We start from the raw sequence: 12,839 nt of genomic DNA on the forward strand, positions 1-12,839 counted from the left end.
TTTCTTTCCTTCCTTCCCCTCCCCAAAAGAGCCTTTCGCGCCGAGGACACCCTGCGCACCGCGAAGCGACCCTCGGAGCCCCCGCCCGCGGCAGCCCCCCCATCCCCGCCGGGCGGCGCCGGGCGGCGCCGGGCCGGGCCGGGCTGCACCGCACCTGGGCCGGCCCCGTCCCCGCCTCCGCCGCCGCTACAAAAGCGGCCGCCGGAGCCCCCACGTCGCCGCCGTCGCGCTGCCATCCCCCGCCGCGAAGCCTCGGTGGGGAGCGGGAGCTGAAGCCGGAGCCTCGCCGGGCCCCCGCGCATGGGGGGCCGCCCCGGACATGCCCTTCTCTCCGCCGGCGGCGCCGCTGGGCTTCGCTCTCCTGCTGCTGGCGGCCGCGGGAAGGTCCCTCCCCATGAGGCGGGTGAGTGCCGCGGTGCTGCCAGCGCCGTCCGCCCGGCTTGCGCGGCCGCCAGCCCGGCTGCCCGGCGGGTCCCGCCGCCACTGCCCGCCCCGGCGTCCCGGGGTGATTCCGCGCCCCCTCCTCGCTCCCCGCCAGCGCTGGGGCGGCGGCTGCGGGGGATGCCCTCTGCCGCGGGTTTCCGCGCCGCGGAGCTGGACGTGGCCACGGCTTCTGGTGCCCAGGTGCGCCTCGAGGACAAGTTAGACGTTAAAACCGTTACTTTTTGGGTTCCTGCGGCAGCGCTTGCAGCCGCCGGTAGCAGCTCCAGCGCCCGTCGCGCGCGCCTCTGCGGAGGGTCTTGGCGGCGGGGAGAGTGGAGGGGGGGGAAGTTTGGGTTTAAGGCGAGCAGAGGGAAGGAAAGAAGCGGGGACGCTACGACGGCGAGGACGTTGCCCTCGAGCTAACGCTTCCCCCTCTCACCCCCAGGAAACAATCGCGCTCGTTCGTAACGCCGAGTTCAGCGCCGTGGGAAAACGGGAGTGGGGCCGTGGCGGCGGATGGCGGGGTCGGCTGTGAGGGGGCGGGAGCCGGACGGGGGAGCGCTGGCAGCGGAGGGGGAGCGGGTGGGAAAGCCCTTGACTGAAACGGAGCCAACGGCGGTGGGCAGGACGTGCCGCGCGGGTGTCTCGGCTGAGCGCTGCCTCCCGGAACGGCGGGCGATCCGCCCTGATGGAGCGGCGAGGGGAAACGAACGAGGCCCTTCGTTGGGTTTTGCTCGTCTTTCGCGGCTCCGCGGGCGCGCTGGAGCAGCTGCCGGCTCTGCCGAGCTGTGTCGAGGCAGAGCCCGGAGCGTCGGGCTCGGGGGGAGGCGGCTCCGGCGGGAGCTGGGCGGTGTAACGCGCACGGGTGCGGGGGTGGGAAAACAAAGTACGGTTTGTTGTGAAGAGCAAGGAAGGGGTGCTGGGCAGAGAAAGGTAACTGCCGTTTGGTGCGGTTGGGGACAAAGAGAGGCTGGTGAGAGGGTGGAGGCGGCAGGAGGAGGGCAGCTACTGTAGGGAGAGCAAGGGCAGAGGCGAAGCTGAGGTCCTGGGCTGCGGAGGTGAAGGAGGGGACGGTGAAGCTGATGATGGACCAAGGTTACTGTCTGTGCAGCTTCTTTTCAGTTGCTAAAAGTTTTGGAGGTTGCTGATTTAAACAGAACAGCACTAAGATGTTCTGTTCAGTTTCCAGCTAGGCCTGAGTCTGTAGGGTTGGCTTAGGTATTGGCCTCCAGGTTTTTTTGGTAGTTTTGTTTTTCCTTGTTAGGGACATCAGGCCCTTAAAGGAGCAACAGGCACAAGTTGCATCAGGGAAAATTCCAGTCAGGAAAAATCTCTTCGTCATGAAGACGATCAACTCCTGAAACAGGGTCCCAGAGCGGCTGGGGAGCCTCCATCCATGGAAGTGTTTGTTTGACAGAGTAAGGCACTGAACAGTTTGAGCTTATACCACTGAGCAAACTACTGATGAGGCTGCCAGAGGCAGAGAATCAAAGTGACGTACCTTTCCTAGCAAAGGGGTCTTTTTTAGTTAGATGCAGAAGTGGAGAGAAGTGAGAAGAGAGGAGCTTCTCTGGTCTCAACACTATGATTGTCTTTTGATTTCAGTCATGCAATGAAACAAGTACTTTTATAGCCTCTTCTGTCACTAGAGGGTCTTATCTGACAACTTGTCTAGAGCAGGGATTGTGCTTGGTGTATGCTGAGAAAATGTACAAGGTGCTCTGCTCAATCCTAAGTATACAAAAGCGTGGGACTTTTGCTGTCAGGAGCCTTTTCTCAGGTTCAGTTCATAATAGGTAATATTTAAAGTAAACTGAAAAGAGCGCTGCTTTGGCAGCAGTGGATAGTAAAATCTAGGTGATAACAGTCAGCTGCATGGTCTTCTTGTTTAAGTGGGCAAGACAGGTGTGAGAGGAAGGTAGAATGATTTGATACAGAGTTGGGAGAGGAAGTATTTTATTGGTGCTGTGGCTGCTGTTTTGCTTTGACCTTCCCCCTCTATCTCTCCCCTCAAACAAGTGAGAAAGGGGAGAAGGAGAAGAGTAATCTGAGAATGTACATAGAAGGAAGAAAAATTTAAGTCCAGAATTTCGATTTGAGGTAGTGCTGCTTACTCACTATCTTAAATGCAGGGTGACTGGAAGTTCCTTAGTAGGTTTCTAGATCTTCCTTACTGCATTGGGGGTAGTAAAATGACCAAAGCTGGTAGCAAGCATCTGACTACATTGCAGAATCTTATTACCAATTACAAGCCTGTGTCCTTTCCCTGCTTGGCCTTGAGCAGCAAAGCCCTTGCTGCTAACAGAGCTGACACACAGTTGGCCACTGGTTCTCTACCATCCAATTGTCTTTTGGATTTGGATTTCCAGTCCCTTGTACTCAAAGGTTTGATGAGATAATCTTGAAGAAAGTAGTTTAATTTTCAGTGAAGAGCAGACAGGAGCTGTGCCATGATTCTTAATTGAGCATTCTGTTCTTCAAACTACCCCAGTGCTTTTGTTCCACAGGTTAAAATGTGAATAATACAGGCTTCTGGGATGAAGTACGAACAGTTGAATTCAGTGGAAAGGTTGCAGAACTTTTGCTCTCCTCAGCTCTTATTCCTGAAGTGCTCTTCTATGGGAGCAGAAAAGTACTTGCATCAATTTCAACATTAATTAGAGCACATGGGTATTTGGGTATGTGTATGTTATCAGTGCTCTCAATTACTATTATGTTATTGAGGCTTATTTAGATACAGTTACTGATCTGTTCTTCAAACTGACAGTCAGCAGGACTTCTCAGGTTGCAGGTGTTAGGGGTGCATGTAGTTACTGCTACTTGCTCAGCCTTCTGAAGCCTGCCATGGCTGCTTCTTGTTCTGCAGCATCTGCTTCTTTAACCACAGGTATCTAGGATCAGGTATCTGTCTCCGAGAGTGCTACCTTTGAATCCTGATAAGCCATGATGAAAAGATGCAATGTGAGGGGATGGTTTTGAATGCTTCCTCAGTTACCTGTATTCTGCCCTTGACAGCAAAGAAGTCTCTGTGTGTTTGAATGTCCCAGCACAGGCTTGGAGGACCATGCCTATTTTGACTTCTTGTCTTCTATTGTGTGCCCTAACGCTGAGAGAACTGAACCTGTCCTGTAGATTTTTGTTCCTTAGAAGTCATTAAGGTAGGAAAATGGCTAGAGCTCAGCTGAAAAACAAATAGAAAAGTGACCTGGAGACCAGTGACTCCATGCAGAATTAAGGACTGGGGGCTTGGACTGCATCTTGATTAGTTGGGTCTTCACCTGGGCAAAACTCCCCTCCGTACTTAAGTTGGCTGGAAGTTCTGTATTGTTCTTTTTCTTTCTGTTTTCTGCTCCCAGAAGCTCACATGGATCTGGTTTTCTTATTGTCTGCACTCTGAAAATCAAAATGTGCTAGACAAGTCTCCGCAGCACACAGTGGCAGTGGTATAGAAAGCAATGGAGAAAAGGATGGAGAGACAAGGTCTGATGCTGTGCCACCTTGCTCTAGTTACTATCAAAGGACGCTTGGCTGGCTTTTAGTTAATGGGCTCCTTTCCCAGGAATATGGCCAGGTTCTTCAAAACTTGGTATTTATAGGGCACTTAAATTCACGACTATATTAATATGGTGTAAAACTTTAAATTGCTTAATAATACAATCATCTAAATTAATACAGGTTAAATCAGCATTCCAAATGACTAACACCTTTTTGTATTCAGAAAATAATAGTTTTTGTTGTTTGCTTTTTTTAGAAACTCTGTAAAGCTAGTGACAGTATGTGTGCTATAAAACCAGATGCCCCAACACAGGAAATCTGATTATACGTGCTAAAAAGAATACTTAAACATACTTGATGACTTGTTATAATATCCCAAACCTAAATATATGGGGGGGGGACCCCAACATTTCAGGCTTAAGGAGCCTAGGATAACGGATCACTAAGGGCCGAAGGAGAGGACTGTTATTTCACACAGCAGAACAATGACTTGGCCCTTCGCATTGTTTTGAAGCTCTGATGTCTGGTCCAGACAAGTTTAAGTTAGTGAAACAGTTATCAAATCTTTCTACCATATTTCTAGTGTCATTTCTGCACAGCCACCCACCAAACTAAGCAGCAGCCTGGAAGAGTTTGGGCAAAAGTATTTGAGGTAAAGTGTAGGAAGATACAGCTGAGTGTGGAAGGACATATTTCATGGCTGTATCAGCAGTGAAGAATGTGTAGCCCTCTTCTGTGAGAAGAACTCGTATTATCGAAGTCACCGAGGTGGAGCTTTGCATAACTAAACTCCTGCCCTCCAAAAGTCGTAGCTCGGTAGCTGCAATAAAGTTCAGTGAAACTGGGCCTGATAAAGCATAAACAGTTGTCTGCTGGCTGTCAAAGAGATGTTTAAATGTACTGCATCATATCCTGTTTCTGTTAGCCTGTCAAACTAAATCGAGCTTTAATTTGCCGCGTTGATTGATCGCCAGTTACTCGAGAGGACAAACCAGGAGGAGCCATTATCTCTGAAATCACAGGGCCTTTGCTAGTTTATAACTTGGCGAAGTCCTTTGGAAAACGGATTGTTTCCTTCTGCAATGTCGTAGTGAAATGAAAGCTATTATCTTTGTGTTCGGCTTCTTTCATTAAAAGCTTTTGTATTTCTTCCTCTGTGGTAAACCAGCGTACGTACTGCCGCCAAGGCTGTCTGCTCAAGTTTCCTTGGCGCAGTGCGTCAGTGCTATTAGTTTGTGTCTTAACAAAAGTAAGTTTACACAATAGCAGATGTGTCTTTGCTACGGAGAAAAGTTGTCTGCTCAGTAGATAAGAGACCTTCTATTTAAGCCCTGCAATGCTGTTTTCTTGTGAGGCTGAATTAAAACATCATGAAGGAACTCCTTTCATTAAATCAGATCTTCCTAACCTAGCTACCCAAGAAAAGACCGAGTTTAATGGTTATATCCAGTGCTTCCCATCAGAGGAGGGATGGGGTAAACAGTATCTAGGGATATCTAGCTTGCCAAACGGAAGGTAACTCCTTCAAATACCTAGTTTTAGACAAAATGCAGCAAACTTGAATTTACAATAGGTGAATACAGGTTTGCTGCTGGTGGCTGAATACTATTCTTTGATGCCTCTTTCTGTTCAGTATTGGAAAAAGATATTTATAAATTGCCATCACACTGGCCTGTGATCTGCTGCATTCTGGTGATCCTTTGGAGTGAACGTGGAGGAGCTTACAAAATGCGTGTTGATCTTCAGAGGTGGATAATCTCCATGCAAAGTTGCATCGTCATCAGCTGTGGTTTGTAAGCATAAGTGTGGAAAGTCCACCTCTTCCACTGCTGAATGAAAGTAGATGACTCTGCTCTTTTTGTCACGGATGTGGACCCATGCAAACAGAAACTCCCTGCAGTTTTATTGGGACTTCAGTAAGTCTTACCGTGTTCCTGGGGTAGTGTGGCAGATCTTTGTAGAGGAGAATGTGAATGCATTTCCACCAGTTATCTTCCCCTTAATCTTTATGGTCTTATCTTCTTAAAGAAATAAGCAACAACCCCTGCCCTCTGGTGTACGTGAATGGATTGATATGGCTTGCTAAGTGCAGACGTGATAGCATAAGAATCTCTGTCCCAAATGCTTACACGAAAACCCTGCGAGCAACCCCCTGCCCCAGGATCAAATATGTATTCTTAATAGTCTCATAAATCCTGCAGCTAATTTAATTGAATGAACAATTAAAAAATGGTAACTGGGTAGAGGAAACAGTAGTTGACACATGTGGAAAGAATAATTCCTTCAGCTGGTCATTTTACTGAATACATCTTATTGCTGTTTCACCGTAATTGATTGTTAATGGATCGCCATCTTAGTGCAGTCTGGTATTGACTGCTATTTTTCTTGCAATTGATTGCATTTCATTGTTAGTTCACTCTCTCACAATCTTTTTCCTAAATTGTTTTATGCTGCCTTTTCCAGTTATCGTATTTTTCTGTCTTTTGCTTTTCTGTCCATTGAGCTCATCTGCATTCTCCTGTTCTGTTCTTGCCTTGTCTTACTTATGTATGTGCCCTGCCGCTCTCCTAGTGCTTTCTTTGATGCCTTCAGGTTAATTTTTGAAGTTTACATTCTTGTCTTGATGTGTAGTTTTAGCTGTTGTTTGCTGCTGCCATTTTCCTTGCTCTGTTGCTACTCCTGTGCACTCTCTCTGCTGCACTACGGGAGAAGTTCAGCAAGTGAACCTGCTTTCTGCTTGTGCCTTGGAAGGAGCTAGAGAGTCAACATCTGTGTGGAAGAACCTTCTGCAAATGTTAGAGGATGAACTCCTTGAGAATAGTTGAGCAGCTTGTGGCTCTTTTGGTGTCCTGCCTTCTTCACTGCCTCCTGTTTCCTTGAAGGACAACTGAGCATGAGTTAGTTTGCCATCTAAATTTTGTTGTACTTGAGGCATGTTGGCTGCTCACCCACTCATGTCTCTTACCATTGTTCAGACTGATTTTCCCCTGCACCCCTCTGTAAAACTGCACTACTGCTTTTTTCTTTTTTTTTTCCTTCTCCTCCATGAAGCAGTCTCTTGCCAATTTGTTAGACTTAATAATGTCTTCAGGGCAAACAAGAGGGGAGTGTGTATGGACGTATCTGCATGGGACAGTCTCTGAAAATCTTGCTCTCTGTAAGACTTGCATTTCTGACTAGGACATTTTGGTAACCCCTCTGACATCTGCAGTTTGGTGCTGCTCAGCACATTAGTCTGAAAACTGGGTGACACTGAAATGCCTAGCATCAAGTAGAGCAAAACTCTTCTGTGACCAGTCTGAGGGAAAAGCTGGAGTGAAGACGGCGCTCTTGTATAGAGTATAGATCCTTCTCTAAATGGGAAGAATGGTGGCCACCAAGACATTTGCATCAAATACATTTCTGGTGCAAGGTTATGGAACAGTCCTCTTGCACTAGAGCATGTTTGTGGCACCACGAGTAGTTTAGACTGTGACTTGCTCTTATGTGTGGACAAGCCAAATGCAGACAAGTAGCTCAGTTACCAGAAGAGCTGCCTCCTGAGTGCTTTGGCCTTGTTCATACTTCTCCAGTGTGTTGAAAGGTGGTCCAGCTACTTGTGAGCATGTCATATGTGTTGAAGCAAGTTGAGGAACGGCAGCTGATGCCACAATCAAGCTTTACCGTGCTGTCTACTGAGCTCTGATAATCAAGTGTTGTGGTTTAGCCCAGCTGACAACTGAATGCCACAAAGCTGCTTGCTCATACTCCCCCACCCCCAGGGGATGGGGAAGAGACCGTGGGTTGAGATAAGAACAATTTAATAATAATATATGAATATTATTGTTCAAAACCAGGATGTAAAGGAGATGTACAAAACTCCTTCCAACGAGTGTGTGGACTGTACCTCTTAAAATAAGACTTGGAGTATTTCAGGAGATGTATCATCAATCTTCCTTTTTCTCTGAATCCTGCTAGCAGCAAGCTTCTATGTGTTTCTTTCCCATAGGAAACAGCCGTCTTATTCTTCCATTTGCTAATATTCCTATTCCCGTTCTGCTTGATAGATATCAACAGTGCTCGTGGTATTGACCAGCATTTCCTGGATGCTATAGTCATCCTTATGTATTGTTTCCTTCTGAAAACTGTGTTGTTTTTTTTTCTCAAAGCATATTCCGATTGTTTCATTGCAGCTCAAGTCTTTGCAACTAAGTTTCAAAGCGTTTGTTTTTGACATGACCAGATTGAGTCAAATTTTGCATTTGCTCGTCTCTTTTTATTGGTTCAGTCTTTATTGGCATCTGAAAAAAGCCCTCATAAAAGGAGTGTAATTGGACTACACGATAATGTAGAGTGTGACTGGGGGGAATAAAGGAGGGATGGCAAGGAGATGACTTCTCAATTGCAGCAAGAGTGACTCAGTCCTCTAAAAATCTCTTGGAGCAAATAAATTGGAGGATTACCTTGTTACCTTGCTGGGTGTCAACACCTGCCCCACCTTCAAAAAAACAAAACCAAAAAAACACCCTACAACAGAACTGAACTTCAATAGCATTGTAGATCATCCATTTTTTTTCTTCAAAGTTTGATGTCACTGTATAGGGCATTAAGAGGACAGTAGGTGAGAGGTTATGGTACATCCCTGCAATTGCAGAGATCTCATCACTGAATCTTTTATTTTTTAAAGATGACACAATCAGCTTTTAATGGAGAGAAGAAAGGACAAAGGGTCTGTGCTCAGTTTGATGGGGAGACTGTGTGTGTTTAGATTCAAGGCCACATGTATAAAGTGTATGAGAATGTATTTGAAGTGCATGTTAGCAGGAGCCTTGATGGATGGGACTAAGGATTGTCTTCTATGCTGCTGTTCATCTCTAAAGCCCCATCTCTGGGGAGAGGATGGAGACATTAGGCTAGCTTTCTCTTGATATTCTTCTCTTTCTTAGCTTTTGTCTAGTAGAAGATAAATCCTAGGCACAGCGTGCCATATGTGCTGTCAGCAACCCAGCAGATTTTTTGCTCCCTCCTGTGAAGGAGACTAACTCAGAACTATTGCAAGTAGAGTTATGGCAGAAGCCTTCTCCCTTTGGAAGGTGTTTCTGGGATAGTTTTCTGCTCTGCAGATGCCTGATTGAAATTCTGAAGTATGAGGTTAATGTAACTACTACATCGTGGTGTGAAAAAGTAGAAGTACTGCTTTTCAGACCTTCTGGGAGAGACTGGCATGCCTGATACTTGTGGGCTTCTACCGTAAGATTCATTTCCTAGCAATGCAGTAGCCTCTTCAAAGATTTTATTCAAAATGGAAATTGCTAACTTTGTTTGCTCCTCTGTCATGTCTAGAGTGCTATACAGAAGCTGCTGAAGAGTTGCTGTAAGACATTTTGACATACAGAAAGGGTCAGATGTACAGAAGCATTGACAAACATCAAGTGTCATACTTTATGCTGAATTGAAGGCAGGAAACTTTCTGAAGATTTGGATTATGAGTTACAGAATGCTCTATTCAGGTTACTACTTTATGAAATGAATTAATTTACTCATCCCAATTTGAGCTTTGTGTTCAGACTCAGTTAGTGAGCCCCTTGGGAGCTGGAATAGGGTGGCAGGGCAAGGTACCTGTCTGGTTTAAGAAATCCAGAAGCCTATTGTCTTTATAGCTGGTTGTGAGTCCTCTACAGACTGATCATTTTGCTGAGGAGTTTTGTACATAGAAATCCAAATTCTGTGCCTTTTGGACAGGGTGAGAATCTAGGCATCAGTGCTTGAATTTTTCACTCTGTTTCAATAGGTGAAATTGAGTAGGAAGCACAAAGTTTGAAGGCAACACCAACATCTAGGAAGGCTTGTCTCATATGCCCTAATATCAGTAGAGGTGCTACTACTGTTGTAGAAAGAGCCAGACCCTGGAAAAAACCCTACACTTCCACATAAGTCACCTTTAAAAGTGTTGTGAATATTGATACAGCTGTGCATGGGTTACAGACAAGAGATATAGCCCTGTATCACTGGATCAGTGATATTCAATTAGGTCAATCCCCATCTTCCTCCTTCAGTTCCATTCCTCCCAAATAAAAATACGCTCCTGTACAACGCTAGTTATACTGAATGAATTAAGCTTTTAGTTTTCAGCCCTTGAGATGTGAAAATTAAAGATATAGTATTAAATCTGAATTATTCGAAATAGCTATTGATCTTTGCTTTTGTCAGATGCTGCGATGTCCTCTAATCTATTGCCCTTTTCATTACTGTTTCTTAATGAAGCAAAATTTATCAAGTACCATTTGAAATGCATCACTCTAAGAATAACAAAGAGTTCTCATTCCTTTTAAACTTGGTGACACTGCAAGCAGAGTACACTCCGGGGGGAAAAAAAAAAAAGAAAAAAGATAGGAACCTATTACATGCTGTTTACAGTGACACTGCATAGTTATATATTGCACATCAAATAAATTAAGATGTATTTGTAGTGGACTTATTTCAAAAAATCCCCAATCCTTAATATGTTATGACTTCTCCAAATGAAATATGAAGCATCACAGAGATGATACAGAAGGCATTCAGGTATAAAGGTGGTCAGAAACATCCTGTTCAAACAGTATTTCAGAAAACTAAATTCCAACACATTTAGTGTTGTGATAGATACGCTTTAAGCCTAGATCTCAGCACTCTTGTTGTATTCCTGCTTATTAATTGAATTTAGCTAAAAGCTGACACAGGAAACTTTAAAACAAACAAACAACCTGCATTTGGTCTCGTTCAGCTTAGCTCCCTGTGGACTTCCAAGGGGCAGCTATTGTTAGTTAAAGGATAAACTTCCATTAAAAGATATCTCTAGAATAGTTCACTATGCTCTGAATTTGTTCATTGCTCTTTGGGGATTATAAGACATCTGGTGGTAATGAATGAGACTATTAAAGCTTTCTAGAATAAAACTGATTCCATTACTAATGAGATGTAAGGATAAAAGAATGCTAGCTTTATAGTTTGAGCTCTTAACTTAGTGGCCTTGCAATAGTAGAGATGGTTGTAAATGGCAGGAAACAAAGCTGAAGTTTGCAACTGTGTTTCTTGATTTCTTACTTGTTTCAATATCTAAGCTATATTGGTGCCTCAGGGCTGGAATCACAGAAGGCTGAGGGTTGCAAGGAACCTCTAGAGATCTGGTCCAACCTATAGCTGGCCCTGTGATGGAGAAATTTATTTATTTACCTGTGTGGTAAGATAGCATCCATACTGAACAAACCAAAGAGCTCTGTACTTCCTAATCTGTTTTCCTACTTTCTTGCTGCTTATAGAAAATGAGTATTGGGATGTCTTTGAACGATTCAAGGAAGCTTTCATCTTGCACCTCACTCCTATCTTCTTTTGTACTCTGCCACCTTTCATCCTTCTTAATTAACAAGGAAATGAGTTTACCTTTTGTATTTCATCATTCAAAACGGTTTTTCAAGATGCAAAGTCTAATAAGTATTCATACAATAGACTTACAATCACCTGATTGGACTCAAACAGACCTTTACATGATTGCACCAGCAATGAAACATTGTATGAGTAGGGAAATGGGCAAATGATTACATGGATTAATCTCTTCCCCTACATATTAGTTCTAGAGGATGTTAACGTGGTTGTAGAATGTTAGTTTGCTGTAAAAGAAACCTTGAGTTACTGCAGCTTTCACTACTTCTGCTTGGTTTTGGCAAAAGATTGTCACAGGCTTTCCAAATGTGAACAGCAGCTTCTCGTTTGGCCCTTTATAGTGATATTCCAGGTTACTCTTTCTTTTCCCAGAAGAAAGATAGTAGAGAGGGTTTGGGTTTTTGTTTGGTTGTTTTTTTTTTGAGGTGTGGAGGTTTTTTTGTTTGTTTGTGGTTTGTTTGTTTTTTTGAGGAATGGTGGTGTATTGTGGGGAAACTCTTTCAAAACCTGTTCTGGATAAAATGTTTCTTGTTTTCAACAGAAAAATGAAATTTCTATGCGAGGGTGGGTGGGAAGTACATGCTTTCAGTTACAAAAAGTAGTTGGGGTCCTCTTGAGGACAAGGCTCTGACTTCTGTACACGAGAAAGGAAAGAGGAGATGAGTAACAAACTGTCCATGTTGTTGCTGTAGTAGTCAGGGTTAGTTTGAGCAATCAAGGGAGAGGTGCCATCCAAGACTGTGGTTGTTGGTGACAGAGTCTGACCAAACTGAAGCTTGTGGCTCCTTCACAAGCTGCTGTTGTTTGTTAGAGTTTTCTTTTTATCTTATATAGTGTCTGCACTTGCAAATAAAGGCTTCTTTCTAGGAACAGGGAATGGAGTAGTCAGGTGAGAAAAGAAACAGAGGTGGCTCAAGATCTATATTAAATGTGTCTCTGTGGCCCCTGTGCAAGTCTGGTGGAACATCTTGTGGTGGATAGATGACAAGAAATCAAGAAATGTCCAGGTTTGGGCTTGGGGGTGTGTTTTTGTTTGGTTTTGTGTTAGCTTGTTTTTTTCCTGGACTGTCTTGCACAGAAAGATTTAAAGTCCCCAACTTTTTATATCTTACTCTCTTTGTTTTAGGGAGATTGAGTTAGGTGATCTGCATTCCTCTGGGCATATGTTTTAATTATTGAATAGAGAAATCAATCAGAGTGCTGTCTTGCATTTTGCATAGAAAGTAGGAGTGGTTGTCACTCTCACTATTAATAACAAGGTAGCATGACCACATGGGCATGTTGCTATAATCCATGCAGTAAGATGAGCCTTTCCAAATACTTGCTTTGAGGAAGAAGTGGTAGTGATGAGCTCTCTCCTGGATGCACTTAGTTTACCTAGTCCGTGTGTTTGGACACTAATATGATAGGTGCCTTGGAAATATCTGTAATAACTACAGAAAACAGTAGAGTACGAATCCCTTTTTGTATTCAGTCAGGGTTGAAGGGCTATGTTTTTTCTGAAAATGTTCTCAGTTACTGTA

General features: G+C 44.5%; 1 protein-coding gene across 1 annotated transcript in view; it reads left to right on the top strand.

Moving 5' to 3' along the window:
* Positions 1-343: 343 nt before the first annotated feature.
* The window catches only part of GLP1R (glucagon like peptide 1 receptor), a 92,354-nt gene continuing 79,858 nt past the window's right edge, over positions 344-12,839 (top strand). Inside the window, exon 1 of the mRNA XM_086628472.1 lies at positions 344-403. The gene's annotated coding sequence lies outside the window, so the exon portion shown is untranslated. The remainder of the gene's footprint in view (positions 404-12,839) is intronic.

Source organism: Tauraco erythrolophus, chromosome 2 (assembly GCF_009769465.1).
Source record: "Tauraco erythrolophus isolate bTauEry1 chromosome 2, bTauEry1.pri, whole genome shotgun sequence".
Lineage (NCBI taxonomy): Eukaryota > Metazoa > Chordata > Aves > Musophagiformes > Musophagidae > Tauraco > Tauraco erythrolophus.